A 22349-nucleotide genomic window follows, 5' to 3' on the forward strand; every position below is an offset into this window, starting at 1 on the left:
GAACATATCTTTGCATAAAGCCAGCATACCCCCCCCCCCCCCCCCCATGTTAATAGGGGTATAAAGAAATATCCCTCTAAGGTAAACATTGTGAACAGATAAAAACTGATGACTTATTTTGCCATTAATCACGCAATTAACTAGATAAATCATGAGGTATAACGATTGAAATAGCCTATGTAATCATTGGACAGCACACATATTTATATGTGTGTGTGTGTGTGTGTGTGTGTGTGTGTGTGGGGGGTGTGTGTGTGTGTGTGTGTGTGTGTGTGTGTGTGTGTGTGTGTGTGTGTGTGTGTGTGTGTGTGTGTGTGTGTGTGTGTGTGTGTGTGTGTGTGTGTGTGTGTGTATATATTTATATATATATGTAAGGCCCAGGTTTCGAACTCAGGTCTCCCATGTGAAAGTCCAACATCTTCACACACTAGAGCAGTGGTTCCCAAACTGTGGCACCCCTTGTGGTGCACGAGCGCCTCCTAGGGGGTGCGTGACATGAAAGGGCTAATGGTGGTGCTATGGTTTTATTTAAAATATATTAACATATATATGCCAATATATGGCAAGTATATGCAGAATATATCCATTGCTGCATGTACAGTATGCCATATTCAGGTGCATATATGTACATATATGTGGATAAAAAGGAAATATATGTCTCTATATAGCTTATGCAATTTTTATTTCCATGTGGGGGGTGCGTCAGCTAGGTCGGGAGGTAACAGGGGGTGCGTCAGCTAGGTCGGGAGGTAACAGGGGGTGCGTCAACTAGGTCGGGAGGTAACAGGGGGTGCGTCAACTAGGTCGGGAGGTAACAGGGGTGCGTCAACTAGGTCGGGAGGTAACAGGGGGTGCGTCAACTAGGTCGGGAGGTAACAGGGGGTGCGTCAGCTAGGTCAGGAGGTAACAGGGGTGCGTCAGCTAGGTCGGGAGGTAACAGGGGGTGCGTCAACTAGGTCGGGAGGTAACGGGGTGCGTCAACTAGGTCGGGAGGTAACAGGGGTGCGTCAACTAGGTCGGGAGGTAACAGGGGGTGCGTCAGCTAGGTCGGGAGGTAACAGGGGGTGCGTCAGCTAGGTCGGGAGGTAACGGGGTGCGTCAGCTAGGTCGGGAGGTAACAGGGGGTGCGTCAACTAGGTCGGGAGGTAACAGGGGGTGCGTCAACTAGGTCGGGAGGTAACAGGGGGTGCGTCAGCTAGGTCGGGAGGTAACAGGGGGTGCGTCAACTAGGTCGGGAGGTAACAGGGGGCGCGTCAGCTAGGTCGGGAGGTAACAGGGGGTGCATCAACTAGGTCGGGAGGTAACAGGGGGCGCGTCAGCTAGGTCGGGAGGTAACAGGGGGCGCGTCAGCTAGGTCGGGAGGTAACAGGGGGTGCGTCAGCTAGGTCGGGAGGTAACAGGGGGTGCGTCAGCTAGGTCGGGAGGTAACGGGGTGCGTCAACTAGGTCGGGAGGTAACAGGGGGTGCGTCAGCTAGGTCGGGAGGTAACAGGGGGTGCGTCAGCTAGGTCGGGAGGTAACAGGGGGTGCGTCAGCTAGGTCGGGAGGTAACAGGGGGTGCGTCAGCTAGGTCGGGAGGTAACAGGGGGTGCGTCAGCTAGGTCGGGAGGTAACAGGGGGTGCGTCAGCTAGGTCGGGAGGTAACAGGGGGTGCGTCAACTAGGTCGGGAGGTAACGGGGTGCGTCAGCTAGGTCGGGAGGTAACAGGGGGTGCGTCAGCTAGGTCGGGAGGTAACAGGGGGTGCGTCAGCTAGGTCGGGAGGTAACATGGGGTGCGTCAGCTAGGTCGGGAGGTAACAGGGGGTGCGTCAGCTAGGTCGGGAGGTAACGGGGTGCGTCAGCTAGGTCGGGAGGTAACAGGGGGTGCGTCAGCTAGGTCGGGAGGTAACAGGGGGTGCGTCAGCTAGGTCGGGAGGTAACGGGGTGCGTCAGCTAGGTCGGGAGGTAACAGGGGGTGCGTCAGCTAGGTCGGGAGGTAACAGGGGGTGCGTCAGCTAGGTCGGGAGGTAACAGGCGGTGCGTCAGCTAGGTCGGGAGGTAACAGGGGAACTGCTGTACTAGAGCAAAGTGATATATAGGCTACCTATGGAGATATATATGCTGAGTCTGTCTGGGACAGAGCAATGACTTACTGACTACATTCCACAGTAATTAGCCCCACCCCACACACACGCGCACGCACGCACACACGCACGCACGCACGCACGCACGCACGCACGCACACACACACACACACACACACACACACACACACACACACACACACACACACACACACACACACACACACACACCTGGCTCATATGGCTTCGGTTACATCATGTCATGTGTTCAGTGGAAATAAAGCACATATACTTAAGTATCATTGATGTACTTCACTTGAGTATTTCCAACTCCCAATACTTTTACTTCTACTCCACTATATATAGGCTACAACTCGAACCCAAATATCGTAGGCTAGTATATATACTTTTACTCCAATACATTTATTTGATCACTTTAGCTTACTAATTACTTTTGATTTTGATTATTAATAATACAAAACATATACAGTCACCACTTCAGCCCTTTACACATGCTTGCAGATCTGTTATTTTCAAAATATTTGTATACATATTAATACAGTATATGGAGCGTGGCAGTCCCGCCCCCTTTCATGACGACGACAGGCCTGGAAGATAGTTCTCCATTCATTTTTCCCATAGACGTTTGATTGATTGATTGATTGAAGTATTTATTAACAGTTTGCAGAATTACAGTACATTTCAAGCACAACTCAATACAAAGACTGTTAACTGTGAGTGGACGACACCAATAAAGCACTAGGCTTGTTTACAAGAGGGTCCACCTTGTTCAATTCATCATAGCATTTAGAGACGTACACACAAATACACTTTGGCCTATAGTCAAAAACAGGAAATCATCATAAAGGAGTTAAAAAGATAACCTATACAGTGAGGGGGGAAAGGGGGGGGGGGATTCAGATTTTACGGGGGTCTGCAGTTTAAAAAAGTATTTATTTAAAGACATTTAAGAGCCAACTCTTGTTGTGACAAATCATGACAATAAACACAATGTTTTGGTCCGATCAAATAATTAGAAAAATATACCTCGTTACTGGGAAAAGTAATAATATTACAGCAATAGGCCTATTACTAGTAACTAAGTATAAACTTGTATATTTTCCACTGCTGCATATGTTTCCTTAGCTGTGTTCTATTATTTACTACGGCCTGTCAAACCACAAACCAACACTTTATGAATGAACACACACACACGCACGCACGCACGCACGCACGCACGCACGCACACACACACACACACACACACACACACACACACACACACACACACACACACACACACACACACACACACACACACACACACACACACACAGCCTGCCCCTGATGGCTGGTTGCCCATAACAACCAACAACAACAACAACAACAACAACAACAACAACAACTCCATCCATCACAGCCAATCACAGCCCACGGTCCATCCCGCCGGGCAATGGGATAAAGAGTGGAAACCAAAAAAAAAAAAAGAAGAAAAAAAACATTTCCTGGCCACGTGACGCGTCTCCGTGACGTCAGCCCCGCCCCGCCCCACGCCTCGCGCGGCAGCATGTTCATCAGAGAGAATGACTGACTGACTGAAGTCTAACGCTCATAAAACTACTTTACATTCAGAGAGATAAAGATGACTAGATGAGCAGTTGTATTTATTATTACACACTTTATGAGGAGGAGGAGAGAACACACGTTGAGCTGAGGAGGAGACAGACACACATTATTATTATTACAGGAGGAGACAGAGACACTTTCTGGAGGAGGTGAGTCTAATAAACTAAACTACACACGGACTACAAACACACTTTTATCTCTTGTTTCAGGACTAATAATAATTAGGACATTCAGTCAAACAGTTCCACTTCGTAGCCGCTGTGGGAATATAGCACGAGGTTGAATATAATAGGTCTGCATTTTTTATTAACTTTTTTTGGACCATTTTGGACACATTTTCGACAATTTGGACCCAATTTGGGGGTCAAATTTCGCCTGTAATAATAATAATAATAATGACACGCCGCCACCAGGGTGAATAAATACACCAAAAACAGTTTAATTAAAGCATAAATAGCCTACATTATTTTTTTTAACAGCCCGACTTAACTTTGTTAGCCTACAGTAAGTTAAGTTGCTGTTTATTTCTTTAGTGGCTAAACTGACATGTGGACTTATTATTGAAAGAAAGTGTCACTCATTTCATTGTTTGTCGCAGTTGTTCCACTTGACTAGTCAGTTTGACGTGACTTTATGCACTTATTGGAACTAGAAAGTGTCACTAATGTTATTGTTTGTTAGGCCTACAGTTCATTGTTTTTGTTACACTTTCCACTTGACTTGTGAGTTTGACATGATTATGCACTGTAGCCTATATCTGTTGTCGACAGATCTTTATAGGGCTATTTTATTTGGGACCATTTTGGACACATTTTCCACAAATTGGACCATTTTTGAGCGGGGGACAAATTTCGCCTGTAATAATAATTGTCACGGGGCAGCCCTAGCCCGTCTCCGGACCCCCCGGGTTGAGCTCCTTTGGACCTCAAAATGTCAGAAACTTTAACGTAGGGTTCCGAAAGGAGCTAGGGGCAGCCCGTGCCCTATAGCGTGTGCCAACGTGTACGTCACCAAGAGGGGGGCGGCGTCTAAAAGGCTAGGGACGGCCCCCTGGTGGGCATTAAATTCTAGCCCGCATCACTCAGAATAGAATGACGGTGGTATGTTTTTATAAATATTGAGCTCGTTCTTGGCGATAACATAGTGAACAAACACCAGGATGGATAGAAAGAACGTCGGGCCCAAATACATTACAAGGACAAGGAAAATGTTGTGAACAAACACGGCTGTGCTTAGATACTTTGTTGAACGTTATGTCTCTGCGCCCGTGCGCCGATCCAAGTCATTCTACGTCTTTTTGTAAACTCGTCAATCTGGGTTCCTTGATGCTGTCTCCATGCTGGAAAGCTGAACATCTAATTCCGTTTTCTGGCTCATTTCCTCGACGCGACCTGCTGTGGCACTTATTTACTGAGCAAGTCTGCACTATTGTGAGGTCAGTTTAGAAAAAGAACGTATACAAGCATACGGATGGTCGCTCAATGTAAACAAACCAGACAAGCCAGCAAGTATGGCGGAAGCTACCACGTGACACATATGTTGACGCCCCCTCCAGGAGATTTTGGTACACCCTTATACAGCTGCTTCCATTTAACAGCAAACTGGCTGGGAGGACTGTGTGACTGGACATTAGTGTTGCATGTTGTTCTTATTTTATTATTTGTACAAACATGAATTATAAAAGGACACAAAGATGGTGCATGGGTTTTAACAGCATTTCTGTTGATTGGGAATTGTGTTTAATGATTGTGTGGCACCTGGTGATCCCCTTGATTGAGTGGGGGAAGGTACCAAGTGCTATAGCGCAGGAGGGGTGTCTGTCTTATGTGTCAAGAGCTCTTGTGTTATATGTTCTCTTATGTTAATGATTTGGTGCTTGAAATGTATTTGGAATAGGTTTAGGAAAACCGTATATAATAGTTTGCCTTATTTGAGTTAAGTGGTTACCAATTAGTTCTGTTTTCTTGGTATGGTCTCACCTAGTATTTAAGGGAGGCTGCAGGATGCCGAGGTTCAGTAGTGGCTTGGGCAACAAGCAGGTAACACCCAGGGAGAGCTGCTAGGGGTCCCTTTTTGGAAGGGTTTATAGCCTAATACAGTTTCTTATGTTCTGGGTTTTTGTTTCCTAATTTGCTTTCAAGCTAAGTTTCATCTGTCTTTTTGTGAGTTTAGTCTTCAGTGTTTTTGTGTCTGTTAGGCCTTCCACTGTAAATACGGCTGCATCGGGGAAGAATAAAACACTCTAAATGGTATTGCTGGATTTTGTCACTTTTTGGAGCCTTGGCCACTCGGCCAACTTTACAATAATAATAATAATAATAAGCTTTAGAATGTGGACGCCACCACCAGGGGGAACGGTGGTTAAATTATCCAGCAGTTTCATTCAGACATAGAGTCTTGTAAAGCCACCATAACTTTGTTAATGTACTGCATGTGGCTGTGCATGGTTCACCGCATGAGGACTTCCTTCACATGGCACTCATTTCATTGCTTGTTGCAGTTTCTACAACTTGCCTTTTCAGTTTGACTTTTATTTCTGCACTTCTTATTGAAAGAAAGTGTCACTAGTTATTTCATTGTTCGTTTACAGTCGTTTGATTGTTTCTCTTGACTAGTCAGTTTGACATGACTTTATTCACATAAGTTATTGAAATAAAGTGTCACTTATTTCAAAGCAAAGTTACTATATTTACCCAGGGTAACTGGACTAAGCATCAGATACTTCTTTACAGCCAGGCCCTGCTCATAGAACATTTCATGGTAGTGGTTCAATGCCTTGCTCAAGGGCACTTCAGCAGTGGTAATTTTAACGTGCCGGTCCGGGGATACGAACTGGCGACCTTCCGGTATCAAGACCGCTCCGCAAACCGTTCGGCCACCGCTGCCACGAATTGTTCATTCATTGTTCGTTACAGTTGTTTGATTGTTTCTCTTGCCTCTTCAGTTTGACCTTATTCACTTCTTATTGAAAGAAAGTGTCACTCATGTTATTGTTTGGTTACAGTAGTTTCTCTTGACTTAACCCATTCTGACCTGAGATCAGATTCTATAAACGTCTTCTACATCCTGACAGTTTTCTGAAAAAGCTATGTTTCTATGTCAGCCGTTCTTCGATTTAAAAAAATAGCAGACCTACAAAGCTAGTGGCGCGCTACGAGCTTGTAGATCTGCTATTTTTCAACAGCTAAAGCATAACATAATGCTAACACCAAAAGGGGACATGACGAATGCAGTGCAGCCTGTGTGTTGTTGATAGCTTGTAGGGGCATTTTATTTGTAAAATGCTGTTGTTAAATGTTTCAGTGACAGAGTATTGTTCTATTTATTCTTTTTGGGACCATTTTAGACACATTTTGGACAAATTGCACCATTTTCTTTCAGACACATTTCGACCTGTAATAATGACATGACATGCTTAGAATGTGGACCACCACCACCACCAGGGGGTGGATGGTGCTTAAATAAATCAACAGTTTAATTAAAACATTAATACAAAAGACACATTTAAACAAACTGAACAGCCAAACAACCAACTTTCTTAGCCTACAGTAAGTTAACGTGGCCCAAATCCATCCGACAAGCAGATACCATTGCATCTTTTAAATCACTTCTCAAAACGTATTTGTTCATAAAAGCATTCCCCCCCCTGCCCCGTTAAATGTTTTTTTCACTGAACTTTGTCGGTATTATTATCTATTTTTATCTATTACATTGTTGTTTTTATATTGCTGACTGTAAGTTGTTGATTTGCTGCTTTTATTGATTGTGTTGTACTGCACTTTGTGACTCCGTCCAGAAAAGTGCTATATAAATAAAGTTATTATTATTATTACACTAGCTGATTTTTTTCAATCTGAAATCTGATAGCACCACACACTACAGGATAATCTGATAGCACCACACACTACAGGATAATCTGATAGCACCACACACTACAGGATAATCTGATAGCACCACACACTACAGGATAATCTGATAGCACCACACACTACAGGATAATCTGATAGCACCACACACTACAGGATAATCTGATAGCACCACACACTACAGGATAATCTGATAGCACCACACACTACAGGATAATCTGATAGCACCACACACTACAGGATAATCTGATAGCACCACACACTACAGGATAATCTGATAGCACCACACACTACAGGATAATCGGAGCGGGGCAGAGCAAATATCAAACATTCTTGATGTTGATCGGGCCGATCCCGATCGCGCTTTGAGCGGTCGGGCACCCCCCGAGCGTCAAAAATGCCCGATTATCGGCTAGTGTAAGGCCACCTTTAGGCCACCTTTAGGCCACCTTACTGTAGAGTTAGTTTATTTCTAGTGGCTGTGCATGATTGATTCAGTACATGTGGACTCATTGGATGAAAGTGGCACTCCGTTTGTTTGCAGTTTTACACTTGGCTTTTCAGTTTGACAAGACTTGCACTTAACCCATTTAGGCCTGAGATCAGATTCTAAAAATGTCTTCTACATCCTGACAGCTTTCTGAAATACCTCATGTTTCTGTATCAGTGGTGCTCAATATTCCATGTCAAGGACCCCCAGAAATTATGTGTAATTGGCCACCAAAAGGTGGTTCCCGTTCTGAATGGGTTAATTATTGAAAGAAAGTGTCACTCATTGTATTGCTTACTTGCTACAGGTTGTTGACTTGACTTTGACGTGCTGTTGACAGCTTTCAGGGATAGTGTTTGTAAAGGGTTGTTGTTTCAGTGGCAGAGCTGTGCGTAAAACGGTGGCATTTATGATGTAGTCTAATAGTAGACAAGTGGTTTTGAACCAGTGTTGTACTGTTGTTTTTGGCAGCAATTTTTTTGTTTTCGTCATAGTCTCTTGAATAGTTTTCATTTAGTTTTAGTCACATTTTAGTCACCTGGAATGTTTTAGTTTTAGTCTAGTTTTAGTCAACTAAATGTCATAAGATGGCATAAACTGTTGTCCATGCCCTGGTCTATTCTCGCTTGGATTACTGCAATGCCCTGTATTCTGGTCTCAGCCACAACCTCATTCACCGCCCTGTATTCTGGTCTCAGCCACAACCTCATTCAATGCCCTGTATTCTGGTCTCAGCCAGAACCTCATTCAATGCCCTGTATTCTGGTCTCAGCCAGAACCTCATTCAATGCCCTGTATTCTGGTCTCAGCCAGAACCTCATTCAATGCCCTGTATTCTGGTCTCAGCCAGAACCTCATTCAATGCCCTGTATTCTGGTCTCAGCCAGAACCTCATTCAATGCCCTGTATTCTGGTCTCAGCCAGAACCTCATTCAATGCCCTGTATTCTGGTCTCAGCCAGAACCTCATTCAATGCCCTGTATTCTGGTCTCAGCCAGAACCTCATTCAATGCCCTGTATTCTGGTCTCAGCCACAACCTCATTCAATGCCCTGTATTCTGGTCTCAGCCACAACCTCATTCAATGCCCTGTATTCTGGTCTCAGCCAGAACCTCATTCAATGCCCTGTATTCTGGTCTCAGCCACAACCTCATTCAATGCCCTGTATTCTGGTCTCAGCCACAACCTCATTCAATGCCCTGTATTCTGGTCTCAGCCAGAACCTCATTCAATGCCCTGTATTCTGGTCTCAGCCAGAACCTCATTCAATGCCCTGTATTCTGGTCTCAGCCAGAACCTCATTCAATGCCCTGTATTCTGGTCTCAGCCAGAACCTCATTCAATGCCCTGTATTCTGGTCTCAGCCACAACCTCATTCAATGCCCTGTATTCTGGTCTCAGCCACAACCTCATTCAATGCCCTGTATTCTGGTCTCAGCCAGAACCTCATTCACCGCCTAAAGCTGGTACAAAATGCGGCAGCTAGGCTCATCACAGGCACCAGGAGATTTGAGCATATAACTCCGGTTTTAGCTGCACTTCACTGGTTGCCAGTATCCTTTCGCATTGATTTTAAGATTGTATTATTAACTTTTAAAGCTCTTAATGGTCTAGCGCCTATAGCTACTTATGCAACATGGTTGAATGTTATGTGCCGCCACGTACCTTAAGGTCATCGGGTCAGGGTCTACTGAAGGTGACCCACAAGGCTACATTGGTCACTAAGGGGGGGGGGGGGGGGGGGGGGCTTTTGTGGTTAAGGCCCCAAGGCTCTAGAATAGCGTACCAGAGGAACTGAGGCTAACCCAGAGTCTCTAACACATTTTAAAACCCTCAAAGACCCATTTTTATAGAATAGCCTTTGCATCTCCCTGATTTTTATCTGTTTGTTATTTTGCATTTTCTACAGTTTTTTCTTTTGCACCTGAGATGTATTCTGTTATTGATGTCTGACTGTTCAAAGCACTTTGTAACTTTGTTTAAAAAAGTGCTATATAAATAAAGTTTTATTATTTTTATATAAGATTTTAGTCGACTAAATGTACAGTTGATTTCGTCGACTAAAGTGTATTTTGGCCGTCCTTGATGCCGTCGTAGTGACTGTTTATACACTTGCTGAAAATATTTTATATATATTTTCAGCATGCAACCAAGTGTAAAATGACTTATACTGGATCTCTTGTTCACTAGTCCCCTCCTAACATTTTAGTCTAGTTTTTATTTGTTGACGAAATTGTCAATTTAGTCTTATTTTAGCAAACAGTTGTTTATTGTTATGAATGTCACCATCCGAGTTGGCGTTGTCCGAGGCTTATATGGAGCGTGTCTTGAGTGTACAGGGTGTGATGAGGTCAGACCAACATATGGAATGTCAGAACAGGTCAGCTCCATATATGGAGATCTAAGGGAGGCAGTGAGCGGGGGCAGTGTCTTGAGTGTACTACAGGGTGTGATGAGGGCCCAGGTAGGGCCTACAGGGTGTGATGAGGGCCCAGGTAGGGCCTACAGGGTGTGATGAGGGCCCAGGTAGGGCCTACAGGGTGTGATGAGGGCCCAGGTAGGGCCTACAGGGTGTGATGAGGGCCCAGGTAGGGCCGCGGGCCTTAATTTTCGGGCCTGTAGAGAACTCAAGTCTGAACTCTAGTTCTGTCCAGATGACGGCTCTGCTTGTCGGATGTTTTTAAACATTTTCGTTTTAGGGAATCATAGCTTCAAATTGACATATTGGTTGTTCTGTTTGACCCACAAAACTGGTGGGTCAAACAGAACAACCAATATGTCAATTTGAAGCTATGATTCCCTATGATTTGGAGATATGGCTTATAGAGTAAATGTCTTGCAGAGAAACAGCGAGTTGAGAAAACAGGCTTGAAAGGTTCACTTCTGTGGACTCTCACATTACACCTAGCTACATGTTTAATATATGGTCACATATATGGGGGCTGATGTCACGTGATGTCATGATGACCTGGGGGCTGGCCTGGGGTGAGCGACGGGGATTTGAGTCAGGTGACGTGAGAGAGTGATGTCATGATGACCTGGGGGCTGGCCTGGGGTGAGCGACGGGGATTTGAGTCAGGTGACGTGAGAGAGTGACGTGGACTGAGTCAGGTGACGTGAGAGAGTGACGTGGACTGAGTCAGGTGACGTGAGAGAGTGACGTGGACTGAGTCAGGTGACGTGAGAGAGTGACGTGGACTGTGGGTTAGGTGTCAAACACACAAGGTTTCATCATCGTTAAGGTTAAGTTAAGGTTTCATCATCGTTAAGTTAAGGTTTCATCATCGTTAAGGTTAAGTTAAGGTTTCATCATCGTTAAGGTTAAGTTAAGGTTTCATCATAGTTAAGGTTAAGTTAAGGTTTCATCATCGTTAAGGTTAAGTTAAGGTTTCATCATCGTTAAGGTTAAGTTAAGGTTTCATCATCGTTAAGGTTAAGTTAAGGTTTCATCGTCGTTAAGTTTAAGTTAAGGTTTCATCGTCGTTAAGGTTAAGTTAAGGTTTCATCATCGTTAAGGTTAAGTTAAGGTTTCATCATAGTTAAGGTTAAGTTAAGGTTTCATCATCGTTAAGGTTAAGTTAAGGTTTCATCATCGTTAAGGTTAAGTTAAGGTTTCATCGTCGTTAAGGTTAAGTTAAGGTTTCATCATCGTTAAGGTTAAGTTAAGGTTTCATCATCGTTAAGGTTAAGTTAAGGTTTCATCATCGTTAAGGTTAAGTTAAGGTTTCATCATCGTTAAGGTTAAGTTAAGGTTTCATCATAGTTAAGGTTAAGTTTTCATCATAGTTAAGGTTTCATCATCGTTAAGGTTAAGTTAAGGTTTCATCATCGTTAAGGTTAAGTTAAGGTTTCATCATAGTTAAGGTTAAGTTAAGGTTTCATCATCGTTAAGGTTAAGTTAAGGTTTCATCATAGTTAAGGTTAAGTTAAGGTTTCATCATAGTTAAGGTTAAGTTAAGGTTTCATCATAGTTAAGGTTAAGTTAAGGTTTCATCATAGTTAAGGTTAAGTTAAGGTTTCATCATCGTTAAGGTTAAGTTAAGGTTTCATCATCGTTAAGGTTAAGTTAAGGTTTCATCATCGTTAAGGTTAAGTTAAGGTTTCATCATCGTTAAGGTTAAGTTAAGGTTTCATCATAGTTAAGGTTAAGTTAAGGTTTCATCATCGTTAAGGTTAAGTTAAGGTTTCATCATCGTTAAGGTTAAGTTAAGGTTTCATCATCGTTAAGGTTAAGTTAAGGTTTCATCATCGTTAAGGTTAAGTTAAGGTTTCATCATAGTTAAGGTTAAGTTAAGGTTTCATCATCGTTAAGGATAAGTTAAGGTTTTATCATCGTTAAGGTTAAGTTAAGGTTTCATCATCGTTAAGGTTAAGTTAAGGTTTCATCATCGTTAAGGTTAAGTTAAGGTTTCATCATCGTTAAGTTAAGGTTTCATCATCGTTAAGTTAAGGTTTCATCATCGTTAAGTTAAGGTTTCATCATCGTTAAGTTAAGGTTTCATCATCGTTAAGGTTAAGTTAAGGTTTCATCATCGTTGAGGTTAAGTTAAGGTTTCATCATCGTTAAGGTTAAGTTAAGGTTTCATCATCGTTAAGGTTAAGTTAAGGGTTCATCATAGTTAAGGTTAAGTTAAGGTTTCATCATCGTTAAGTTTAAGTTAAGGGTTCATCATAGTTAAGGTTAAGTTAAGGTTTCATCATAGTTAAGGTTAAGTTAAGGTTTCATCATCGTTAAGGTTAAGTTAAGGTTTCATCATGGTTAAGGTTAAGTTAAGGTTTCATCATAGTTAAGGTTAAGTTAAGGTTTCATCGTCGTTAAGGTTAAGTTAAGGTTTCATCGTCGTTAAGGTTTCATCATAGTTAAGGTTAAGTTAAGGTTTCATCATCGTTAAGGTTAAGTTAAGGTTTCATCATGGTTAAGTTAAGGTTTCATCATAGTTAAGGTTAAGTTAAGGTTTCATCATCGTTAAGGTTAAGTTAAGGTTCATCATAGTTAAGGTTAAGTTAAGGTTTCATCATAGTTAAGGTTAAGTTAAGGTTTCATCATCGTTAAGGATAAGTTAAGGTTTCATCATAGTTAAGGTTAAGTTAAGGTTTCATCATAGTTAAGGTTAAGTTAAGGTTTCATCATCGTTAAGGTTAAGTTAAGGTTTCATCATGGTTAAGTTAAGGTTTCATCATAGTTAAGGTTAAGTTAAGGTTTCATCATCGTTAAGGTTAAGTTAAGGTTCATCATAGTTAAGGTTAAGTTAAGGTTTCATCATAGTTAAGGTTAAGTTAAGGTTTCATCATCGTTAAGGATAAGTTAAGGTTTTATCATCGTTAAGGTTAAGTTAAGGTTTCATCATCGTTAAGGTTAAGTTAAGGTTTCATCATCGTTAAGGTTAAGTTAAGGTTTCATCATCGTTAAGGTTAAGTTAAGGTTTCATCATCGTTAAGTTAAGGTTTCATCATCGTTAAGTTAAGGTTTCATCATCGTTAAGTTAAGGTTTCATCATCGTTAAGGTTAAGTTAAGGTTTCATCATCGTTAAGGTTAAGTTAAGGTTTCATCATCGTTGAGGTTAAGTTAAGGTTTCATCATCGTTAAGGTTAAGTTAAGGTTTCATCATGGTTAAGTTAAGGTTTCATCATAGTTAAGGTTAAGTTAAGGTTTCATCATCGTTAAGGTTAAGTTAAGGTTCATCATAGTTAAGGTTAAGTTAAGGTTTCATCATCGTTAAGTTTAAGTTAAGGGTTCATCATCGTTAAGGATAAGTTAAGGTTTTATCATCGTTAAGGTTAAGTTAAGGTTTCATCATCGTTAAGGTTAAGTTAAGGTTTCATCATCGTTAAGGTTAAGTTAAGGTTTCATCATCGTTAAGTTAAGGTTTCATCATCGTTAAGTTAAGGTTTCATCATCGTTAAGTTAAGGTTTCATCATCGTTAAGGTTAAGTTAAGGTTTCATCATCGTTAAGGTTAAGTTAAGGTTTCATCATCGTTGAGGTTAAGTTAAGGTTTCATCATCGTTAAGGTTAAGTTAAGGTTTCATCATCGTTAAGGTTAAGTTAAGGGTTCATCATAGTTAAGGTTAAGTTAAGGTTTCATCATCGTTAAGTTTAAGTTAAGGGTTCATCATAGTTAAGGTTAAGTTAAGGTTTCATCATAGTTAAGGTTAAGTTAAGGTTTCATCATCGTTAAGGTTAAGTTAAGGTTTCATCATGGTTAAGGTTAAGTTAAGGTTTCATCATAGTTAAGGTTAAGTTAAGGTTTCATCGTCGTTAAGGTTAAGTTAAGGTTTCATCGTCGTTAAGGTTTCATCATAGTTAAGGTTAAGTTAAGGTTTCATCATCGTTAAGGTTAAGTTAAGGTTTCATCATCGTTAAGGTTAAGTTAAGGTTTCATCGTCGTTAAGGTTAAGTTAAGGTTTCATCATAGTTAAGGTTAAGTTAAGGTTTCATCATCGTTAAGGTTAAGTTAAGGTTTCATCATAGTTAAGGTTAAGTTAAGGTTTCATCATCGTTAAGGTTAAGTTAAGGTTCATCATAGTTAAGGTTAAGTTAAGGTTTCATCATAGTTAAGGTTAAGTTAAGGTTTCATCATCGTTAAGGATAAGTTAAGGTTTCATCATAGTTAAGGTTAAGTTAAGGTTTCATCATAGTTAAGGTTAAGTTAAGGTTTCATCATCGTTAAGGTTAAGTTAAGGTTTCATCATGGTTAAGTTAAGGTTTCATCATAGTTAAGGTTAAGTTAAGGTTTCATCATCGTTAAGGTTAAGTTAAGGTTCATCATAGTTAAGGTTAAGTTAAGGTTTCATCATAGTTAAGGTTAAGTTAAGGTTTCATCATCGTTAAGGATAAGTTAAGGTTTTATCATCGTTAAGGTTAAGTTAAGGTTTCATCATCGTTAAGGTTAAGTTAAGGTTTCATCATCGTTAAGGTTAAGTTAAGGTTTCATCATCGTTAAGGTTAAGTTAAGGTTTCATCATCGTTAAGTTAAGGTTTCATCATCGTTAAGTTAAGGTTTCATCATCGTTAAGTTAAGGTTTCATCATCGTTAAGGTTAAGTTAAGGTTTCATCATCGTTAAGGTTAAGTTAAGGTTTCATCATCGTTGAGGTTAAGTTAAGGTTTCATCATCGTTAAGGTTAAGTTAAGGTTTCATCATGGTTAAGTTAAGGTTTCATCATAGTTAAGGTTAAGTTAAGGTTTCATCATCGTTAAGGTTAAGTTAAGGTTCATCATAGTTAAGGTTAAGTTAAGGTTTCATCATCGTTAAGTTTAAGTTAAGGGTTCATCATAGTTAAGGTTAAGTTAAGGGTTCATCATAGTTAAGGTTAAGTTAAGGGTTCATCATCGTTAAGGTTAAGTTAAGGGTTCATCATAGTTAAGGTTAAGTTAAGGTTTCATCATAGTTAAGGTTAAGTTAAGGTTTCATCATGGTTAAGGTTAAGTTAAGGTTTCATCATGGTTAAGGTTAAGTTAAGGTTTCATCGTCGTTAAGGTTAAGTTAAGGTTTCATCGTCGTTAAGGTTTCATCATAGTTAAGGTTAAGTTAAGGTTTCATCATCGTTAAGGTTAAGTTAAGGTTTCATCATCGTTAAGGTTAAGTTAAGGGTTCATCATCGTTAAGTTAAGGTTTCATCATAGTTAAGGTTAAGTTAAGGTTTCATCATCGTTAAGTTTAAGTTAAGGGTTCATCATAGTTAAGGTTAAGTTAAGGTTTCATCATCGTTAAGTTTAAGTTAAGGGTTCATCATCGTTAAGGTTAAGTTAAGGGTTCATCATAGTTAAGGTTAAGGTTTCATCATAGCTAAGGTTAAGTTAAGGTTTCATCATAGTTAAGGTTAAGTTAAGGTTTCATCATCGTTAAGGTTAAGTTAAGGTTTCATCATCGTTAAGGTTAAGTTAAGGTTTCATCATAGTTAAGGTTAAGTTAAGGTTTCATCATCGTTAAGGTTAAGTTAAGGTTTCATCATAGTTAAGGTTAAGTTAAGGTTTCATCATCGTTAAGGTTAAGTTAAGGTTTCATCGTTAAGGTTAAGTTAAGGTTTCATCATAGTTAAGGTTAAGTTAAGGTTTCATCATCGTTAAGGTTAAGTTAAGGTTTCATCATCGTTAAGGTTAAGTTAAGGTTTCATCATCGTTAAGGTTAAGTTAAGGTTTCATCATCGTTAAGGTTAAGTTAAGGTTTCATCATCGTTAAGGTTAAGTTAAGGTTTCATCATCGTTAAGGTTAAGTTAAGGTTTCATCATCGTTAAGGTTAAGTTAAGGTTTCATCATCGTTAAGGTTAAGTTAAGGTTTCATCATCGTTAAGGTTAAGTTAAGGTTTCATCGTCGTTAAGGTTAAGTTAAGGTTTCATCGTCGTTAAGGTTAAGTTAAGGTTTCATCGTCGTTAAGGTTAAGTTAAGGTTTCATCGTCGTTAAGGTTAAGTTAAGGTTTCATCGTCGTTAAGGTTAAGTTAAGGTTTCATCATAGTTAAGGTTAAGTTAAGTTTTCATCATCGTTAAGGTTAAGTTAAGGTTTCATCATCGTTAAGGTTAAGTTAAGGTTTCATCATCGTTAAGGTTAAGTTAAGGTTTCATCATGGTTAAGGTTAAGTTAAGGTTTCATCATAGTTAAGGTTAAGTTAAGGTTTCATCATCGTTAAGGTTAAGTTAAGGTTTCATCATGGTTAAGGTTAAGTTAAGGTTTCATCATAGTTAAGGTTAAGTTAAGGTTTCATCATAGTTAAGGTTAAGTTAAGGTTTCATCATCGTTAAGGTTAAGGTTTCATCATGGTTAAGGTTAAGGTGAGGTTTCATCATAGTTAAGGTTAAGTTAAGGTTTCATCATGGTTAAGGTTAAGTTAAGGTTTCATCATGTTTAAGGTTAAGTTAAGGTTTCATCATGGTTAAGGTTAAGTTAAGGTTTCATCATAGTTAAGGTTAAGTTAAGGTTTCATCATGGTTAAGTTAAGGTTTCATCATGGTTAACTGCCACCTCCTCCGGTCGCACTAAATACTTTCTGAAACGTCTTTGGGGAAAAACAATGAATGGGAAACTGTCTTCCGGGCCGCTGGTCGGGGGCGGGGCTGTGACGCTCTATAGACGATGCATCATGGAACGAAAGCTGTTCAGATGGGAGGTGTGGACCATGGGAGGTGTGGACCATGGGAGGTGTGGACCATGGGAGGTGTGGACCATGGGAGGTGTGGACCATGGGAGGTGTGGACCATGGGAGGTGTGGTCCATGGGAGGTGTGGTCCATGGGAGGTGTGGACCATGGGTGGTGTTCAGATGGGAGGTGTGGACCATGGGAGGTGTGGACCATGGGAGGTGTTCAGATGGGAGGTGTGGTCCATGGGAGGTGTGGTCCATGGGAGGTGTGGACCATGGGAGGTGTGGACCATGGGAGGTGTTCAGATGGGAGGTGTGGACCATGGGAGGTGTGTTCCATGGGAGGTGTGGACCATGGGAGGTGTTCAGATGGGAGGTGTGGTCCATGGGAGGTGTGGTCCATGGGAGGTGTGGACCATGGGAGGTGTGGTCCATGGGAGGTGTGGACCATGGGAGGTGTTCAGATGGGAGGTGTGGACCATGGGAGGTGTGGTCCATGGGTGGTGTTGTCCATGGGAGGTGTGGACCATGGGAGGTGTGGTCCATGGGAGGTGTTCAGATGGGAGGTGTGGACCATGGGAGGTGTGGTCCATGGGAGGTGTGGACCATGGGAGGTGTGGACCATGGGAGGTGTGGTCCATGGGAGGTGTGGTCCATGGGAGGTGTGGTCCATGGGAGGTGTGGACCATGGGAGGTGTGGACCATGGGAGGTGTGGACCATGGGAGGTGTGGACCATGGGAGGTGTGGTCCATGGGAGGTGTGGACCATGGGAGGTGTGGACCATGGGAGGTGTGGTCCATGGGAGGTGTGGACCATGGGAGGTGTTCAGATGGGAGGTGTGGACCATGGGAGGTGTGGACCATGGGAGGTGTTCAGATGGGAGGTGTGGACCATGGGAGGTGTGGACCATGGGAGGTGTGGACCATGGGAGGTGTGGACCATGGGAGGTGTTCAGATGGGAGGTGTGGACCATGGGAGGTGTGGACCATGGGAGGTGTGGACCATGGGAGGTGTGGCCCATGGGAGGTGTGGCCCATGGGAGGTGTTCAGATGGGAGGTGTGGCCCATGGGAGGTGTTCAGATGGGAGGTGTGGACCATGGGAGGTGTGGACCATGGGAGGTGTGGACCATGGGAGGTGTTCAGATGGGAGGTGTGGTCCATGGGAGGTGTGGTCCATGGGAGGTGTGGACCATGGGAGGTGTGGACCATGGGAGGTGTGGACCATGGGAGGTGTGGACCATGGGAGGTGTGGACCATGGGAGGTGTGGACCATGGGAGGTGTTCAGATGGGAGGTGTGGACCATGGGAGGTGTGGACCATGGGAGGTGTGGTCCATGGGAGGTGTGGACCATGGGAGGTGTGGCCCATGGGAGGTGTTCAGATGGGAGGTGTGGACCATGGGAGGTGTGGACCATGGGAGGTGTGGACCATGGGAGGTGTGGACCATGGGAGGTGTTCAGATGGGAGGTGTGGACTAGAGACTGACACGGGAGTGGATTTTCACTCCTGTCCTGTCCCACTCCCACAGAAAAAATCCTGTCCTGTCCCAATCCTGGGCCAGAGTTTAAAAAAAAATCCTGTCCTGTCCCACTCCTGTAGAATGACTCCTGATCCCATCCCGCTCCCACTCGAAATTACTCCCGCTCCCATCCCGCTCCTGTTTTTTTTTTTTTTATGTTAGTCATTAGGAAAGGCAATTGATTGATCGATCCATCTATCCATCTATCCATCTATAGGCCTATCTATCTATCACTTCTGGCTTCTCAAGACAGATAGCCTACCAATAAAATTAAAATAAATAAAGTGGACAATGTTGGATTTAACTTTGACTACCAAATACAGTTCTGACACTTCATTTAAGTCCTATACGGTTTTTCCCTGAACAGAACTTAAAGCTTAACAGTTAACAAGTGCTTTGTCAATTAAGATAAAAAAAAAACCTCAGTGTCAATTTAACTCTATATGATTAATTATTCAGTGTACAAGTCTATGTGTATGGCAGTGGTCCCCAGGGGTCCTTGAGAGAGTTCCAGGGGGTCCCCAGCTAATTAATAGTTTGGAACCAAATGGACCATTATGGGTCTGTAACAAATTATGTTATGGGAGTGTACAAATGGAACCAAATGTTGTTCCATTTGTACACTCAGAGTTAAATTAACATTGATTTTACAATATAAATTGGGGGTCCCAGCGATAAAAATGCCATTCAATGGGGGTCCATAGACTAATGCATGTCAAACTGGGGGTCCTTGAAAATAAAATGGTTGAGAATCACAGCTAGAACCGTAATACAAATCTTCTCTTATGCCCCTGGCATCTTTTCAAATGGGGGTCTGCGGGCTAATAAATGTCAATTTAGGGGTCCTTGACATGAAAATGTTTGGGAACCACTGGTGTATGCGACTCGGTTGGGAGAAAGAAAGGAGACGATGTATTGTAGAACATTCGCTCAGAACAGAACAGCTGTTCAGAGAGCTGTAACAGCGTTAGCATGTAGCTAACATAGCATCACAATTGAAAGTTGCAACGTTGCCACTGCCAGGGGAAACAAATGCATCAGGATGATCTGGCTATAAATAATCGATTAAATCACGGCACCGGCGCGATGCAGAATCATACACGGCCGCATTACGATGTCTTCATATAAAACTTTATAAGACGTCCAGCCCGACTGGTTTGCAATTGGAGGAGGTGTTTGACTGTTTGTGTTGTGGAAGCACTAGCACTGCTGGATTATGGGTAATGTAGTTGGCTCACAGAAAGATGACTACATCGATGTCAATCCCGCTCCTGCACGCTCCTGTTGATTTTCATTCCCGTCCCGTCACGATCACGGGATTAATACAAATATTAATCCCATCCCGCGGGAATCCCGCGGGAATCCCGTGACCCGCGGGAGTCCCGACAAAATGTCAGTCTCTAGTGTGGACCATGGGAGGTGTGGACCATGGGAGGTGTGGCCCATGGGAGGTGTGGCCCATGGGAGGTGTTCAGATGGGAGGTGTGGACCATGGGAGGTGTGGACCATGGGAGGTGTTCAGATGGGAGGTGTGGTCCATGGGAGGTGTGGTCCGTGGGAGGTGTGGTCCATGGGAGGTGTGGTCCATGGGAGGTGTGGTCCATGGGAGGTGTTCAGATGGGAGGTGTGGACCATGGGAGGTGTGGTCCATGGGAGGTGTGGTCCATGGGAGGTGTGGACCATGGGAGGTGTGGACTGTGGACCATGGGAGGTGTGGACCATGGGAGGTGTGGACCATGGGAGGTGTGGTCCATGGGAGGTGTGGCCCATGGGAGGTGTTCAGATGGGAGGTGTGGACCATGGGAGGTGTGGACCATGGGAGGTGTGGACCATGGGAGGTGTTCAGATGGGAGGTGTGGACCATGGGAGGTGTGGTCCATGGGAGGTGTGGTCCATGGGAGGTGTGGTCCATGGGAGGTGTGGTCCATGGGAGGTGTGGACCATGGGAGGTGTGGACCATGGGAGGTGTGGACCATGGGAGGTGTGGACCATGGGAGGTGTTCAGATGGGAGGTGTGGACCATGGTGGAAAAATACACACATTAATGTGGGGGTTTTCCTTTATGAAAACATTTGAGAGACTCTGTCTGTCTGTCTGTCTGTCTGTCTGTCTGTCTGTCTGTCTGTTTTCAGTGGCAGTGCAGAGCATACAGTTATGACTTCTTTGTAGAGAAACACATGCGTTTGTTTTAGGTGTGAGTTGAACAAATCCAGGAGAACTGGGCCCTTGTGCAGTGGGCAGGTAGGCGTGACGTGGTGTGACCATTTTGTTTGACGTTGGATACAATTTTGTCTACAATTCCATGCTTTTGGCAAAACGTTGATCAAAATAACAATTCTTCTACAATCTCTAATTGTGTCGACTTCTTGTAAATTAAGTAATGCAGAAGTTTAACAATATTGTAACTCTTGAGAGCGTAACGTGAAACCAAATGGACCCTGTATAAGGGTCCATTTGGTTTCACTTTACGCTCAAGAGTTAAAGATCTAATAAGGGTCCATTTGGTTTCACTTTACGCTCAAGAGTTAAAGATCTAATAAGGGTCCATTTGGTTTCACTTTACGCTCAAGAGTTAAAGATCTAATAAGGGTCCATTTGGTTTCACTTTACGCTCAAGAGTTAAAGATCTAATAAGGGTCCATTTGGTTTCACTTTACGCTCAAGAGTTAAAGATCTAATAAGGGTCCATTTGGTTTCACTTTACGCTCAAGAGTTAAAGATCTAATAAGGGTCCATTTGGTTTCACTTTACGCTCTCAAGAGTTAAAGATCTAATAAGGGTCCATTTGGTTTCACGTTACGCTCTCAAGAGTTAAAGATCTAATAAGGGTCCATTTGGTTTCACGTTACGCTCTCAAGAGTTAAAGATCTAATAAGGGTCCATTTGGTTTCATTTTACGCTCTCAAGAGTTAAAGATCTAATAAGGGTCCATTTGGTTTCACTTTACGCTCAAGAGTTAAAGATCTAATAAGGGTCCATTTGGTTTCACTTTACGCTCAAGAGTTAAAGATCTAATAAGGGTCCATTTGGTTTCACTTTACGCTCAAGAGTTAAAGATCTAATAAGGGTCCATTTGGTTTCACTTTACGCTCAAGAGTTAAAGATCTAATAAGGGTCCATTTGGTTTCACTTTACGCTCTCAAGAGTTAAAGATCTAATAAGGGTCCATTTGGTTTCATTGTACGCTCTCAAGAGTTAAAGATCTAATAAGGGTCCATTTGGTTTCATTTTACGCTCTCAAGAGTTAAAGATCTAATAAGGGTCCATTTGGTTTCATTGTACGCTCTCAAGAGTTAAAGATCTAATAAGGGTCCATTTGGTTTCACGTTACGCTCTCAAGAGTTAAAGATCTAATAAGGGTCCATTTGGTTTCACGTTACGCTCTCAAGAGTTAAAGATCTAATAAGGGTCCATTTGGTTTCACGTTACGCTCTCAAGAGTTAAAGATCTAATAAGGGTCCATTTGGTTTCATTGTACGCTCAAGAGTTAAAGATCTAATAAGGGTCCATTTGGTTTCATTTTACGCTCTCAAGAGTTAAAGATCTAATAAGGGTCCATTTGGTTTCATTTTACGCTCAAGAGTTAAAGATCTAATAAGGGTCCATTTGGTTTCATTTTACGCTCAAGAGTTAAAGATCTAATAAGGGTCCATTTGGTTTCATTTTACGCTCTCAAGAGTTAAAGATCTAATAAGGGTCCATTTG

General features: G+C 42.4%; 1 long non-coding RNA gene across 1 annotated transcript in view; it reads left to right on the forward strand.

Moving 5' to 3' along the window:
* The first annotated feature begins 3615 nt into the window (after window positions 1-3615).
* Window positions 3616-22349, forward strand: part of LOC306918732 — a 69452-nt gene continuing 50718 nt past the window's right edge. The window contains exon 1 of the long non-coding RNA XR_013789387.1: window positions 3616-3837. This is a non-coding gene — a long non-coding RNA (uncharacterized lncRNA). The remainder of the gene's footprint in view (window positions 3838-22349) is intronic.

This window comes from Electrona antarctica, assembly GCF_951216825.1.
Source record: "Electrona antarctica genome assembly, contig: scaffold_231, whole genome shotgun sequence".
Lineage (NCBI taxonomy): Eukaryota > Metazoa > Chordata > Actinopteri > Myctophiformes > Myctophidae > Electrona > Electrona antarctica.